General features: G+C 40.2%; 1 protein-coding gene across 4 annotated transcripts in view; it reads left to right on the top strand.

Annotated features, from left to right (window-relative positions):
- LOC126088534 (uncharacterized) overlaps positions 1-16,465 on the top strand; it is a 200,549-nt gene that overhangs the window by 96,701 nt on the left and 87,383 nt on the right. The gene's annotated exons all lie outside the window — the stretch shown is intronic.

Raw genomic sequence — 16,465 nt, 5'->3', positions numbered from 1 at the left:
TAATACATTTTATTTGATAGAAAAATGGTAAGAGCAAATTTAAAGAATGGTATGTTCTTTATAGTTTTGACATGATGTGGTAGATGAATTTAATATCTCTTTTGTTAATGCTACAAAGGATAGTTCCCAAACCACTGGTAATCAGAAGTCCAAATCTGATGCTAACTCTGCTTATGCTAATCATGTTTTACAAAACTGTGTAAATACAGTGACAGCTTGTATCTGGAAAGAAGTAGAGTTATGTGATATTTTTAAATAATAGCAAAACCAAACTGTTCCCAGTCTGAAGATATCTATGGTTTGTTAAACTTTGTGGTTAAAAATAATAGAGTTAATATTAAATCCTCTGGGCACATTAATAATTTAGATCTTAGTTAACACTTGCTTTCCAAAATATTTAAAAATACATAAAAAGGGTGACAAATCCAATTTCTCTGGTTAATATAATTTAGAAAATAATTGACTGTTGTATACAACAACCAAAATTTTGCGTTATTATTATTTCTCTTTCCTGTCTCAGACGTTATGTCTGGTTAAAAATGGAAAGTGATGCGAACCTTGATCAAGCGTGACTTCCTTTTAACTGTACGGTATACGTTACATTGCATTTAGGAACTTTCGGGTAATTGAACATGTATCAATAATTACAGATTTCTGTAGTTGTATATATATGTTTGGATGTAGCTGTATTGCGTTGATGTACTGGTGGATATTGTGTGGTATGACCCCTGTAGTTGATAGTATAATTGGTACGATGTCAACTTTATCCTGATGCCACATGTCTTTGACTTCCTCAGCCAGTTGGATGTATTTTTCAATTTTTTCTCCTGTTTTCTTTTGCATATTTGTTGTATTGGGTATGGATATTTCGATTAGTTTTGTTAATTTCTTCTTTTTATTGGTGAGTATGATGTCAGGTTTGTTATGTGGTGTTGTTTTATCTGTTATAATGGTTCTGTTCCAGTATAATTTGTAGTCATCATTCTCCAGTACATTTTGTGGTGCATACTTGTATGTGGGAATGTGTTGTTTTATTAGTGTATGTTGTATGGCAAGTTGTTGATGTATTATTTTTGCTACATTGTCATGTCTTCTGGGGTATTCTGTATTTGCTAGTATTGTACATCTGCTTGTGATGTGATCAACTGTTTCTATTTGTTGTTTGCAAAGTCTGCATTTATCTGTTGTGGTATTGGGATCTTTAATAATATGCTTGCTGTAATATCTGGTGTTTATTGTTTGATCCTATATTGCAATCATGAATCCTTCCATCTCACAGTATATATAGCTTTTTGTTAGCCATGTGTTGGATGCGTCTTGATCGATGTGTGGCTGTGTTAGATGATACGGGTGCTTGCCATATAGTGTTTTCTTTTTCCAATTTACTTTCTTCGTATCTGTTGATGTTATGTGATCTAAAGGGTTGTAGAAGTGGTTATGAAATTGCAATGGTGTAGCCAATGTATTTATGTGAGTGATTGCTTTGTGTATTTTGCTAGTTTCTGCTTCTTCTATAAAGAATTTTCTTAAATTGTCTACCTGTCCATAATGTAGGTTTTTTATGTCGATAAATCCCCTTCCTCCTTCCTTTCTGCTTAATGTGAATCTTTCTGTTGCTGCATGTATGTGATGTATTCTATATTTGTGGCATTGTGATCGTGTAAGTGTGTTGAGTGCTTCTAGGTCTGTGTTACTCCATTTCACTACTCCAAATGAGTAGGTCAATATTGGTATAGCATAGGTATTTATAGCTTTTGTCTTGTTTCTTGCTGTCAATTCTGTTTCCAGTATTTTTGTTAGTCTTTGTCTATATTTTTCTTTTAGTTCTTCTTTAATATTTGAATTATCTATTCCTATTTTTTGTCTGTATCCTAGATATTTATAGGCATCTGTTTTTTCCATTGCTTCTATGCAGTCGCTGTGGTTATCCAATACGTAATCTTCTTGTTTAGTGTGTTTTACCTTGACTATGCTATTTTTCTTACATTTGTCTGTTCCAAAAGCCATATTGCTGAATACTTCTGTTATCTTTAGTAATTGGTTGAGTTGTTGATTTGTTGCTGCCAGTAGTTTTTCATCATCAATGTATAGCAAATGTGTGATTTTGTATTGGTGTGTTCCAGTAATATTGCATCCATAATTTGTATTATTTAGCATGTTGGATAGTGGGTTCAGAGCAAGGCAGAACCACAAAGGACTTAATGAGTCTCCTTGGTATATTCCACGCTTAATCTGTATTGGCTGTGATATGATATTATTTGAGTTTGTTTGGATATTAAGTGTGGTTTTCCAATTTTTCATTACTACGTTTAGGAACCGTATCAATTTAGCATCTACTTTGTATATTTCCAATATTTGTAGTAACCTTGAGTGGGGTACACTATCAAAAGCTTTTGGTAATCAATGTATGCGTAGTGTAACGACCTTTTTTTAGGTTTAGCTTGATATGTCAACTCTGCATCTATTATCAGTTGCTCTTTACATCCTCGTGCTCCTTTGCAACAGCCTTTTTGTTCTTCATTTATAATTTTGTTCTGTGTTGTATGTGTCATTAATTTCTGTGTAATGACTGAAGTAAATATTTTGTATATTGTTGGTAGGCATGTTATGGGGTGATATTTTGCTGAGTTTGCTGTATCTGCTTGATCGTTAGGTTTCAAATAAGTTATTCCATGTGTAAGTGTATCAGGGAATGTGTATGGGTCTGCAATGTAACTGTTAAATAATTTATATCTAAAACAAAAGATGATGTGACTTACCAAACGAAAGCACTGGCAGGTCGATAGACACACAAACAAACACAAACATACACACAAAATTCAAGCTTTCGCAATCAATGGTTGCTTCATCAGGAAAGAGGGAAGGAGAGGGAAAGACGAAAGGATGTGTGTTTAAAGAAGAGGGTAAGGAGTCATTCCAACCCCGGGAGCGGAAAGACGTACCTTAGGGGGAAAAAAGGACAGGTATACACTCGCACACACACCCATATCCATCCGCACATACACAGGCACAAGCAGACATACATACACAGACACAAGCAGACATCTGCTTGTGTCTGTGTATGTGCGGATGGATATGGGTGTGTGTGAGAGTGTATACCTGTCCTTTTTACCCCCTAAGTAAAGTCTTTCCGCTCCCGGGATTGGAATGACTTCTTACCCTCTCCCTTAAAACCCACATCCTTTCGTCATTCCCTCTCCTTCCCTCTTTCCTGATGAAGCAACCATTGGTTGCGAAAGCTTGAATTTTGTGTGTATGTTTGTGTTTGTGTGTCTATTGACCTGCCAGCGCTTTCGTTTGGTAAGTCACATCATCTTTGTTTTTAGATATATTTTTCCCATGTGGAATGTTTCCCTCTATTATATCCATATGTTAAATAATTTATATGAATATAATAGAGGGAAACATTCCACGTGGGAAAAATATATCTAAAAACAAAGATGATGAGACTTACCAAACAAAAGCGCTGGCAGGTCGATAGACACACAAACAAACACAAACATACACACAAAATTCAAGCTTTCGTAGCAAACAGTTGCTTCATCAGGAAAGGAGCAGAAAGACTTACCTTAGGGGGAAAAAACGACAGGTATACACTCGATACACACACACACATATCCATCCGCACATACACAGACACAAGCAGACATTTGTAAAGGCAAGAGTTTGGGCAGAGATGTCAGTCGAGGTGGAAGTAAAGAGGCAAAGATGTTGTTGAATGACAGGTGAGGTATGAGTGGCGGCAACTTGAAATTAGTGGAGTTGAGGCCTGGCAGATAACGAGAAGAGAGGATATACTGAAGGGCAAGTTCCAATCTCCGGAGTTCTGACAGGTTGGTGTTAGTGGGAAGTATCCAGATAACCCGGACGGTGTAACACTGTGCCAAGATGTGCTGGCCGTGCACCAAGGCATGTTTAGCCACAGGGTGATCCTCATTACCAACAAACACTGTCTGCCTCTGTCCATTCATGCGAATGGACAGTTTGTTGCTGGTTATTCCCACATAGAAAGCTTCACAGTGTAGGCAGGTCAGTTGGTAAATCACGTGGGTGCTTTCACACGTGGCTCTGCCTTTGATCGTGTACACCTTCCGGGTTACAGGATTGGAGTAGGTGTTGGTGGGAGAGTGCATGGGACAGGTTTTACACCGGGGGCGGTTGCAAGGGTAGGAGCCAGAAGGTAGGGAAGGTGGTTTGGGGATTTCATAGGGATGAACTAAGAGGTAACGAAGGTTAGGTGGACAGCGGAAAGACACTCTTGGTGGAGTGGGGAGGATTTCATGAAGGATGGATCTCATTTCAGGGCAGGATTTGAGGAAGTCGTATCCCTGCTGGAGAGCCACATTCAGAGTCTGATCCAGTCCCGGAAAGTATCCTGTCACAAGTGGGGCACTTTTGGGGTTCTTCTGTGGGAGGTTCTGGGTTTGAAGGGATGAGGAAGTGGCTCTGGTTATTTGCTTCTGTACCAGGTCGGGAGGGTAGTTGCGGGATGCGAAAACTGTTTTCAGGTTGTTGGTGTATTGGTTCAGGGATTCCGGACTGGAGCAGATTAGTTTGCCACGAAGACCTAGGCTGTAGGGAAGGGACCGTTTGATGTGGAATGGGTGGCAGCTGTCATAATGGAGGTACTGTTGCTTGTTGGTGGGTTTGATGAAGGCAGACGTGTGAAGCTGGCCATTGGACAGATGGAGGTCAACGTCAAGGAAAGTGGCATGCGATTTAGAGTAGGACCAGGTGAATCTGATGGAACCAAAGCAGTTGAGGTTGGAGAGGAAATTCTGGAGTTCTTCTTCACTGTGAGTCCAGATCATGAAGATGTCATCAATAAATCTGTACCAAACTTTGGGTTTGCAGGCCTGGGTAACCAAGAAGGCTTCCTGTAAGTGACCCATGAATAGGTTGGTGTACGAGGGGGCCATCCTGGTACCCATGGCTGTTCCCTTTAATTGTTGGTATGTCTGGCCTTCAAAAGTGAAGTTGTGGGTCAGGATGAAGCTGGCTAAGGTAATGAAGAAAGTGGTTTTAGGTAGGGTAGCAGGTGATCGGCGTGAAAGGAAGTGCTCCATCGCAGCGAGGCCCTGGACTTGCGGAATATTTGTGTATAAGGAAGTGGCATCAATGGTTACAAGGATGGTTTTCAGGGGTAACAGACTGGGTAAGGATTCCAGGTGTTCGAGAAAGTGGTTGGTGTCTTTGATGAAGGATGGGAGACTGCGTGTAATGGGTTGAAGGTGTTGATCTATGTAGGCAGAGATACGTTCTGTGGGGGCTTGGTAACCAGCTACAACGGGGAGGCCGGGATGATTGGGTTTGTGAATTTTAGGAAGAAGGTAGAAGGTAGGGGTGCGGGGTGTCGGTGGGGTCAGGAGGTTGATGGAGTCAGGTGAAAGGTTTTGTAGGGGGCCTAAGGTTCTGAGGATTCCTTGAAGCTCCGCCTGGACATCAGGAATGGGATTACCTTGGCAAACTTTGTATGTTGTGTTGTCTGAAAGCTGATGCAGTCCCTCAGCCACATACTCCCGATGATCAAGTACCACTGTTGTGGAACCCTTGTCCGCCGGAAGAATGACGATGGAACGGTCAACCTTCAGATCACTGACAGCTTGGGCTTCAGCAGTGGTGATGTTGGGAGTAGGATTAAGGTTTTTTATGAAGGATTGAGAGGCAAGGCTGGAAGTCAGAAATTCCTGGAAGGTTTGTAGGGGGTGATTTTGAGGAAGAGAAGGTGGGTCCCACTGTGACGGAGGACGAAACTGTTCCAGGCAGGGTTCAATTTGGATAGTGTCTTGGGGAGTTGGATCATTAGGAGTTGGATTAGGATCATTTTTCTTCGTGGCAAAGTGATATTTCCAGCAGAGAGTACGAGTGTAGGACAGTAAATCTTTGACGAGGGCTGTTTGGTTGAATCTGGGACTGGAGCTGAAGGTGAGGCCTCTGGATAGGACAGAGGTTTCGGATTGGGAGAGAGGTTTGGAGGAAAGGTTAACTACTGAATTAGGGTGTTGTGGTTCCAGATTGTGTTGATTGGAATTTTGAGATTTTGGAGGGAGTGGAGCTGGAAGTGGGAGATTGAGTAGATGGGAGAGACTGGGTTTGTGTGCAATGAGAGGAGCTTGAAGTTTGCTGGAAAGGTTGTGAAGGGTGAGTGAGTTGCCTTTCTGGAGGTGGGAAACCAGGAGATTGGATAGTTTTTTGAGGTGGAGGCTGGCATGCTGTTCTAATTTGTGGTTGGCCTGTAGGAGGATGCTCTGAACAGCCGGTGTAGATGTGGGAGAGGAAAGATTAAGGACTTTTACTATGGATAGGAGTTGACGGGTGTGTTCATTGGCTGAGTTGATGTGTAGGTGAAGGATTAGGTGGGTGAGGGCAATGGATTGTTCAGTTTGGAACTGGTATAGGGATTGATGGAAAGAAGGGTTGCAGTTAGAGATGGGAACTTTAAGTGTGAGGCCTTTGGGGGTAATGCCAAATGTCAGGCAAGCCTGAGAAAATAAAATATGTGAATGTAATCTGGCTAGGGCGAAGGCATGTTTGCGGAGGGAACGTAAATAAAACTTAATGGGGTCGTTGTGGGGGTGTTGTGAGGGTGACATGGTATTAGAAGGTGGAAAGTGTAACATGAGGCTGAAATGAAAATGAAAATAAAAATATATGGGGAGAGATAAAGGTGAAAGCAACTGGAGATCTGGTGTGAAAAAAGGCGAAAAAGTGTTGGTTAGAGCTGGGCTATGTTGATCCTGTGGTGAATTTGTGTAGGTACACAACGATGTGCATAAAGGTTAGGTGGTTGTGTTGCCGCCAAAACACGTTAAAGGGTGGAGAAATTCGGGAAAATTTCGAAAAAACTACGTGTAAATGTATTAAAAGGAGTGGTTTTGTGGTGGCAGATTATGAAAATGAGTCTAACAATTGTCTGACGAAGAAATAATGACGTTAAAATCTGTGGGAAGCGGCTAAAAATGATCAGTGATGTGAAAAAAGTGGAAATGGAAATAGAGCAAAAGTTATTAGAACTAGCCGAAGTGGTTGTTTAATAGGTGAAAGGAACTGTTTGTGCACTAGAAACGATGGATTTTATAGTAGCGGTAGTGTTGAATGTGGAAAAAAATCTTTTGGTTATGGTTTCGAAGTGGGTTACCTATTATTACGTATTACGTATTATTGAATATATATCGGCGGGATAAAATTGAATAGTAGATTATGGTAAAAAGCAGAAGATAAATACAAAGTGAAACTACTGATAAAAACAGAAAGAGAAAATAAGACGACAGAAAAGATTTCGAAATGCAACAGTGACAATAACAAACGTAATTGTTGGGTTCAAATTAATGATATGAATATAATAGAGGAAAACATTCCACGTGGGAAAAATATATCTAAAAACAAAGATGATGAGACTTACCAAACAAAAGCGCTGGCAGGTCGATAGACACACAAACAAACACAAACATACACACAAAATTCAAGCTTTCGCAACAAACAGTTGCTTCATCAGGAAAGAGGGAAAGAGAGGGAAAGATGAAAGGATGTGGGTTTTAAGGGAGAGGGTAAGGAGTCATTCCAATCCTGGGAGCGGAAAGACTTACCTTAGGGGGAAAAAAGGACAGGTATACACTCGCACACACACCCATATCCAACCGCACATACACAGACACAAGCAGACATTTGTAAAGGCAAAGAGTTTCGGCAGAGATGTCAGTCAAGGCAGAAGTACAGAGGCAAAGATGTTGTTGAAAGACAGGTGAGGTATGAGTGGCGGCAACTTGAAATTAGCGGAGGTTGAGGCCTGGCGGATAACGAGAAGAGAGGATATACTGAAGGGCAAGTTCCCATCTCCGGAGTTCTGACAGGTTGGTGTTAGTGGGAAGTATCCAGATAACCCAGACGGTGTAACACTGTGCCAAGATGTGCTGGCCGTGCACCAAGCCATGTTTAGCCACAGGGTGATCCTCATTACCAAAAAGCCTGTGTCCATTCATGCGAATGGACAGTTTGTTGCTGGTTATTCCCACATAGAAAGCTTCACAGTGGAGCCAGAGGGTAGGGAAGGTGGTTTGGGGATTTCATAGGGATGAACTAAGAGGTTACGAAGGTTAGGTGGACAGTGGAAAGACACTCTTGGTGGAGTGGGGAGGATTTCATGAAGGATGGATCTCATTTCAGGGCAGGATTTGAGGAAGTCGTATCCCTGCTGGAGAGCCACATTCAGAATCTGATCCAGTCCCGGAAAGTATCCTGTCACAAGTGGGGCACTTTTGGGGTTCTTCTGTGGGAGGTTCTGGGTTTGAAGGGATGAGGAAGTGGCTCTGGTTATTTGCTTCTGTACCAGGTCGGGAGGGTAGTTTCGGGATGTGAAAGCTGTTTTCAGGTTGTTGGTGTATTGGTTCAGGGATTCCAGACTGGAGCAGATTCGTTTGCCACGAAGACCTAGGCTGTAGGGAAGGGACCGTTTGATGTGGAATGGGTGGCAGCTGTCATAATGGAGGTACTGTTGCTTGTTGGTGGGTTTGATGTGGACGGACATGTGAAGCTGGCCATTGGACAGATGGAGGTCAACGTCAAAGAAAGTGGCATGCGATTTAGAGTAGGACCAGGTGAATCTGATGAAACCAAAGCAGTTGTGGTTGGAGAGGAAGTTCTGGAGTTCTTCTTCACTGTGAGTCCAGATCATGAAGATGTCATCAACAAATCTGTACCAAACTTTGGGTTTGCAGGACTGGGTAACCAAGAAGGCTTCCTCTAAGCGACCCATGAATAGGTTGGCGTACGAGGAGGCCATCCTGACCCCACCAACACCCCGCACCCCTACCTTCTACCTTCTTCCTAAAATTCACAAACCCAATCATCCCGGCCGCCCCATTGTAGCTGGTTACCAAGCCCCCACAGAACGTATCTCTACCTACGTAGATCAACACCTTCAACCCATTACATGCAGTCTCCCATCCTTCAGCAAAGACACCAACCACTTTCTCGAATGCCTGGAATCCTTACCCAGTCTGTTACCCCTGGAAACCATCCTTGTAACCATTGATGCCACTTCCTTATACACAAATATTCCGCAAGTCCAGGGCCTCGCTGCGATGGAGCACTTCCTTTCACGCCGATCACCTGCCACCCTACCTAAAACCTCTCTCCTCATTACCTTAGCCAGCTTCATCCTGACCCACAACTTCACTTTTGAAGGCCAGACATACCAACAATTAAAGGGAACAGCCATGGGTACCAGGATGGCCCCCTCGTATGCCAACCTATTCATGGGTCACTTAGAGGAAGCCTTCTTGGTTACCCAGGCCTGCAAACCCAAAGATTGGTACAGATTTATTGATGACATCTTCATGATCTGGACTCACAGTGAAGAAGAACTCCAGAATTTCCTCTCCAAACTCAACTGCTTTGGTTCCATCAGAGTCACCTGGTCCTACTCTAAATTCCATGCCACTTTCCTTGACGTTGACCTCCATCTGTCCAATGGCCAACTTCACACGTCTGTCCACATCAAACCCACCAACAAGCAACAGTACCTCCATTATGACAGCTGCCACCCATTCCACATCAAACGGTCCCTTCCCTACAGCCTAGGTCTTCATGGCAAATGAATCTGCTCCAGTCCGGAATCCCTGAACCAATACACCAACAACCTGAAAACAGCTTTCGCATCCCGAAACTACCCTCCCGACCTGGTACAGAAGCAAATAACCAGAGCCACTTCCTCATCCCTTCAAACCCAGAACCTCCCACAGAAGAACCCCAAAAGTGCCCCACTTGTGACAGGATACTTTCTGGGACTGGATCAGACTCTGAATGTGGCTCTCCTGCAGGGATACGACTTCCTCAAATCCTGCCCTGAAATGAGATCCATCCTTCATGAAATCCTCCCCACTCCACCAAGGGTGTCTTTCCGCCGTCCACCTAACCTTCGTAACCTCTTAGTTCATCCCTATGAAATCCCCAAACCACCTTCCTTACCCTCTGGCTCCTACCCTTTCAACCGCCCCCGGTGTAAAACCTGTCCCATGCACCCTCCCACCACCACCTACTCCAGTCCTGTAACCCAGGATGTGTACACGATCAAAGGCAGAGCCACATGTGAAAGCACCCATGTGATTTACCAACTGACCTGCCTACACTGTGAAGCTTTCTATGTGGGAATGACCAGCAACAAACTGTCCATTCGCATGAATGGACACAGGCAGACAGTGTTTGTTGGTAATGAGGATCACCCTGTGGCTAAACATGCCTTGGTGCACGGCCAGCACATCTTGGCAAAGTGTTACACCATCTGGGTTATCTGGATACTTCCCACTAACACCAACCTATCCAAACTCCGGAGATGGGAACTTGCCCTTCAGTATATCCTCTCTTCCCGTTATCCACCAGGCCTCAACCTCTGCTAATTTCAAGTTGCTGCCACTCATACCTCACCTGTCATTCAACAACATCTTTGCCTCTGCACTTCCGCCTCAACTGACATCTCTGCCCAAACTCTTTGCCTTTACAAATGTCTGCTTGTGTCTGTGTATGTGCGGATGGATATGTGTGTGTGTATCGAGTGTATACCTGTCGTTTTTTCCCCCTAAGGTAAGTCTTTCCGCTCCTTTCCTGATGAAGCAACTGTTTGTTACGAAAGCTTGAATTTTGTGTGTATGTTTGTGTTTGTTTGTGTGTCTATCGACCTGCCAGCGCTTTTGTTTGGTAAGTCTCATCATCTTTGTTTTTAGATATGTTAAATAATTTTGTTAGATGTGAATGTGTTGAGGTGAACTTCTTTAGCCAGAAATTTGCTATTTTATCTTTTCCAGGGGTTTTCCAATTGTGCATAGAATTAATTGCTCGGGTGACTTCATGTTGCAAAATTATCAATTCAGGCATTTGTGGTATCATCTTGTATGTGTCTGTTTCTGCTTGTATCCACCGTGCATGCCTGTTATGTTGTACCGGGTTTGACCATATGTTGCTCCAGAAGTGTTCCATGTCTGTTATGTTTGGCGGGTTGTCTAATTTAGTGTGTATGTTATCTATTGTCTGATAAAATTTCTTTTGGTTTGTGTTGAATGTTTGGTTTTGTTTCCTTTTATTTTCACTTTTTTTGTATCTTCTAAGTCGTTTGGCCAATGCTTGTAATTTCTGCTTCTTTTCATCTAACTGCTCTATCACTTCTTGTTGTGAGATTTTACCTAACCTTTTTTGTTTTTTTGTCTGATATTTCATTTCTTATAAATTGTGTTAGCTGTCCGATGTCTTTTCTCAGTTTTTCTATTCTGATCTGTAGCCTGTGTTGCCATGCTGGTTTTATGTGTTTCTTCTGTGTGTTGGTTTGTTCTGATGTCTGCCTAGTGTGTATATTTAGTGTAGTGAGTGCTCCTATATAAACCAGTAGTTGTAACTCTTCCATAGTTGTATTTTCATTTATTTTGTTGAGTATGATTGTGTTGATAGTTGTTATTGTTGTTTTGAGTTGTGGGTTATTTGGTGGTCTATGCAAGAATGGTCTAATGTCTGTATTTGTGTCTTTGTATTCTATATATGTTAGCTGAAATTTTTCTTCTATATCTAACATGTGTGTCACTTCATGTTCTATTTGGGCTTGTTCTGTTGGCTGTCTTAAGATTTCATTTTCCTCTGATTGTTTAATTGATGCATGGTGTTCTTTGTTTGTTTGCTCTGGGATGTTTGAGTCCATTACTGTATTTTCTTCTGCTTCTGATTGCACATTATTTTGTTCCAGTATTTGTTGTACTTGTTGTTTGATGTTTTCTAATTCTGACTGGGGTATCCTGTTATTTTTGATTATTACATGGATCTGATCAGCTAGTCGTTGTTCTGTTAAAAATTTTAATTCTGGGTATCTGGTAATAAATTTTTTGTATACTTGTGATCTGTATCCAGTTGTGTTGATTCCTAAGTTTGTTGCTTGTTAATAACAGAACATGAGGTGTCGGTTAACTTCATCTGACCATCTCATCCTCTGTCTTTGTTTTCCTTCTAGAGTGGTTGGAGGAAGCATATCCTGCAAAACACCTCTATTTGGATTTAAATCATTTTCCGTGTGGCTAGCAGTGTTGTTACCATTGTGGATGGGCATAGGTTTCAAGCATTGTCCCCGACCATGACAGCGCTTGTCTGAGGCTTCATTAGTTCTGCCCTGAACCAAATAATCACACTAGAAGGGGGGGTTAGCCCTATTAGTGGTTTGTTCTTTTCGTTGCCTTTTATGACTGGCAGAACATACCGAAGGCCTATTCTTTTCCCGGGCCTATTATTATTATTATTATTATTATTATTATTATTATTATTATTATTATTTATAAACCTCTTTCGAATCAAGTCACGCTAGTTGCTGTTAAGTAAGACATTGGTTCTGTAAACTACAAAATATTACTGAAGACACTGTGGTGTTGTGGTACTAGGGACATTTCTATATTAATAACAGAATAAATTGTAAACTACAACAATGAAAATTCGCAATTTCTGAACTTCACTAAAGGGCCTTCTAAAGGATTGGTGCTTGGAGCCAATACTACTTACAGTATTTGCAAATGATAAGCCCCATAACATGCCTTGTAAATGTGTGCTTTATGAAAACAGTGTTCATAAATTCTGGAAAATGTCTGAACGATATGAAACTATAAAACAGAGAGTACCTTAAGTTATTGAATATCTGGTTTAAAGCTAATGAATTATCTATTAATTGTGGAAAGACCAGGAACATTATTTTCAGTAGTACCTGACATTGTCAGGATGGAGAGAAGCAATCTCAAACATGTTTAAATATAAAATTTTAAAAATGATTTACAAACTTTTACCTGTCTATATCACAGGTAGATAACTAGTTTCGAGCCTGCATCTCGTGGTCGTGCGGGAGCGTTCTCGCTTCCCACGCCCGGGTTCCCGGGTTCGATTCCCGGCGGGGTCAGGGATTTTCTCTGCCTCGTGATGGCTGGGTGTTGTGTGCTGTCCTTAGGTTAGTTAGGTTTAAATAGTTCTAAGTTCTAGGGGACTGATGACCATAGCAGTTAAGTCCCATAGTGCTCAGAGCCATTTGAATCATTTAACTAGTTTCGGTTGAAAAAATTAACCATCTTGAGACCTGAAAAGATTAAGCAAACAGAAAATTGCTGTAAGTGATACAGTTTTTTACATGAATATGTATATTATGTGTATATTGTCCATTTTTTTCTTCTCATGTTGTTTTTATATCCTTACTTTTATAGGGTTAGAAGCAACTGCTCTTCTGCTGATGTGCTCTATTTTTAATTAACTATTGCATTCATGCAATTCCAATCTTATACATGAATATTCATTTCATATATTTCTTTATAAGTATGCTTCCTGCTATTCAGATGCTGTGTTTCATCCATTTTACATATGGTAACACTAATTTCTCGCCAAATTTGGTATGTTTTATCTCTTTACTTAAGTCTGGTGATAAAAAATTTATGGAATAGCATTAATTAAAAACCAACTGTGTTACTTAAAGCAATTTTCTGTTTGCTTATTCTTTTCAGATATGAAGATTGTCGATTTTTCAACCAAAACCAGTTATATAACTGTGATCTAGACAATTTAAAAGTTTTTAATTAATTTAAAAAATGTTATATATAAAAATAATTATTTTTCATTTTATCCAATTTTGACACCAAATGCCCATCTGTTAAATTTCTTTGTATATATCTGGATTTGAAATTAACTTTAAATAATCATACTGAATATATTTGTAAATGGTTGTCATGTGTTATTTAAGTACTGAGTAAACAACATGAGTTGAGCCAGTTGAACAATGAGACTGTGCACCTCCTGTTGCACCGCCACATGGAGGAGGTTGGTACAGGAATGCAACTGATATTGAACCTTCAAGAGCAACCACCATTTGTTTCATCCTTTTGTATATTTTAGTTTGCATTCGAGCCTTCATGTAGAGGAGGTTATTCTGTAGTAGTGCCATGAGCATGCATTAACCTCAAATTCCTCATGAACTTAAAAAAGTCACCAGCAGAATGTTTTCATATGTTAAAGGAGGTGTTTGGTGATAATTCTATACCACATGCATGAGTTTTTTAATGGCATAAACAATTTCCAGAAGCAAGTCAAAACTGAAGGAATGTTGATTTTTTTAAAAAATCAGGGATGTTATCATTACTGAATGGGTGCCCATGGGTCAAATCATTAATCAGAAATACTACAAACACAAGTCCTAATCAAGTTGATGGAAAGAGTAATGAAGAAAAGACCAGATGAGTGAAGAATGACACACGGAGTCTGCGCCAGGACAACACACCAGCCCATAGTGCCTTATCTGTGAAACGAGTTTTAGCAGACAAATGCATTCCTGCACTCGAACATCCTCCTATTCACCAGATTCCTGTGATGTTTATCTGTTCCCAAAATTGAAAAGTGTATTGAAGGGAACACATTTTCAATCTGTTGAAGAGGTAAAAGCAAAAATGGCAGTTTTGTCAAAGAGGGCGACAATGGATGACATACAGCACTGCTTTGAGCAGTGGGAGACAAATGTTGAGTGGTGTATAGAAATGAGAGGGACATATGTTGATAGGAATAAAAGTTAGTTGTAACTTTGTTCACGATAAATAATAGTTCTGAGACCAGTTTCATTACTATTTATTTGTCACACCTCATATGTGTCTCAAAACTATTGCTTAGTCCCTCTTATGCTCTATTTTGCTGCCAATTAAAGCATGGTGCCCTTCTGTACAGCAATTCTGTAGGGGCTGTGTGAAGAAAACTGGTAGAAAAAGGTCATCAGGTGCGATTCAAGCCTAGAGCAATCTGTACAACGACATAATACTCATCAAAATAATTATTTTTCATTTTATCCAGTTTTGACACCAAAATTACACCTAGAACTAGGCTGAAGGAGACACAGTGTATTTTGAATGTGGAAAGTTATTCAATACATTACTTTCAGACACACACCACATCTCACTAAAAGTATTTAAAAACAAAACACAAAAATGAGTGATAGTAAAGAATTTTTAGACACTTGAGGAATTTGAAAACTATTCAAAAGATAATCTTAATTATGTAAATGTGTAATGTAAATACTGATGTTTGCCTTTTTCAGTCAATACTAAAAATATAATATGGAGATAATAAATCTACTCAACAAACAGTGGCAGTAGAAAACATATATAAGAAGTGGAAACGCACAAGCTTTCAGAGCCAGTGGCTCCTTCTACTGGCAGAAAGATTGGAGAGAAAGGAAGAGGGATGAAGGAAAAAGACTGGTGAGGTTTAAGAAATGGGAACAGTCGCAGAAAAGTCATCTAGTATCCCAAGTGAGAGGAGACTTATTGGAAGGAACAAGAAGGAAAGACTGTAGGTAGCAAAAATCAGTCTTTCCTTCTCATCCTGTCCAATAAATCTCCCTGACATAAGGTTCTGGATGACTATTCCATAACCCTTCCATTATCCTAAGCCTCACCAGTTCTTTTTTGCCTCTTACATTCCCTACAGCCCTTCTGCCAGAAGAAGCCACTAGCTCCAATAGCTCACACATTTACACATCATTTATGTGTTTTCTTGCACCATTGCATACTGAGTGGTCCTGTTCTTTGTCTATCCATATTATATTTTTGAACATTGATCATTTTTGTTTTGATGTATATAAATCAATATTAAGCCAGTTATGTTTAATACATCAGGAAGCAAGATGCTAAAAAGGTTTTTTTTCCAATGTCAGAAAATGGTTCACATAGACTGAAAATAATAGCGCATTTCAATAAAGTTTTTATGGCATCTGATGGTGTGTGCAAACATGTCTGTCACTGAAGTATGAAACAGACCAGAAATGCTTCCCAGTACTTACTTCCAGGAGACATGTCAGTACTGCTGACAGACACACAGAAAATTATACTCACTTTCCTTGTTTTTGGAACTGCTTTTTGCTCCATTGGGAAGGAGAGAGAGAGGCTGGGGAAGGTTAAAAATTGAAGATCACTCACTCATACACCAGGGACAGAAGGACCCAACTGATGTGAAGAGGAGGGGAGGTTTTTGTCAGCATTTTTTGTGTTCTGTGATTGCCAGTGTAATCAACAATATCTCAGAATAAAATTAGAAGAATAGCTACAATCAGTTCAGTTATTGAAATAAACCTTTTGTACAAACATTTAATATTATATGCATTTGAAAAAAGGACATTAAAGCCATCATTACCATTAACTACAAGTATTGTAATTAAGGAGGAAACAGGGGGATGCTATTTGGTTGTACCACTTACGGAGAACATTTATCATGGCAACAACAATATGGAGATCTTGTTACAGACTGTAGAATAAACATAAGAAAATGAAATAATCACATTGTTCACATTCAACAAAGTAAATATAATTTTGAGTGATTGCTTAATTTTCAGAAGATTCAATGACAGAGCAGTAGGAGTGATCATAACAATAAACATTGTTATTAAATTAATATTAGTTAGTTAGGTCAGAAAATGTAATACTGT

Source organism: Schistocerca cancellata, chromosome 6 (genome assembly GCF_023864275.1).
Source record: "Schistocerca cancellata isolate TAMUIC-IGC-003103 chromosome 6, iqSchCanc2.1, whole genome shotgun sequence".
Lineage (NCBI taxonomy): Eukaryota > Metazoa > Arthropoda > Insecta > Orthoptera > Acrididae > Schistocerca > Schistocerca cancellata.
Note: the sequence above shows the minus strand (reverse complement) of the source record. Positions and strands in the feature narration are given on the sequence as shown.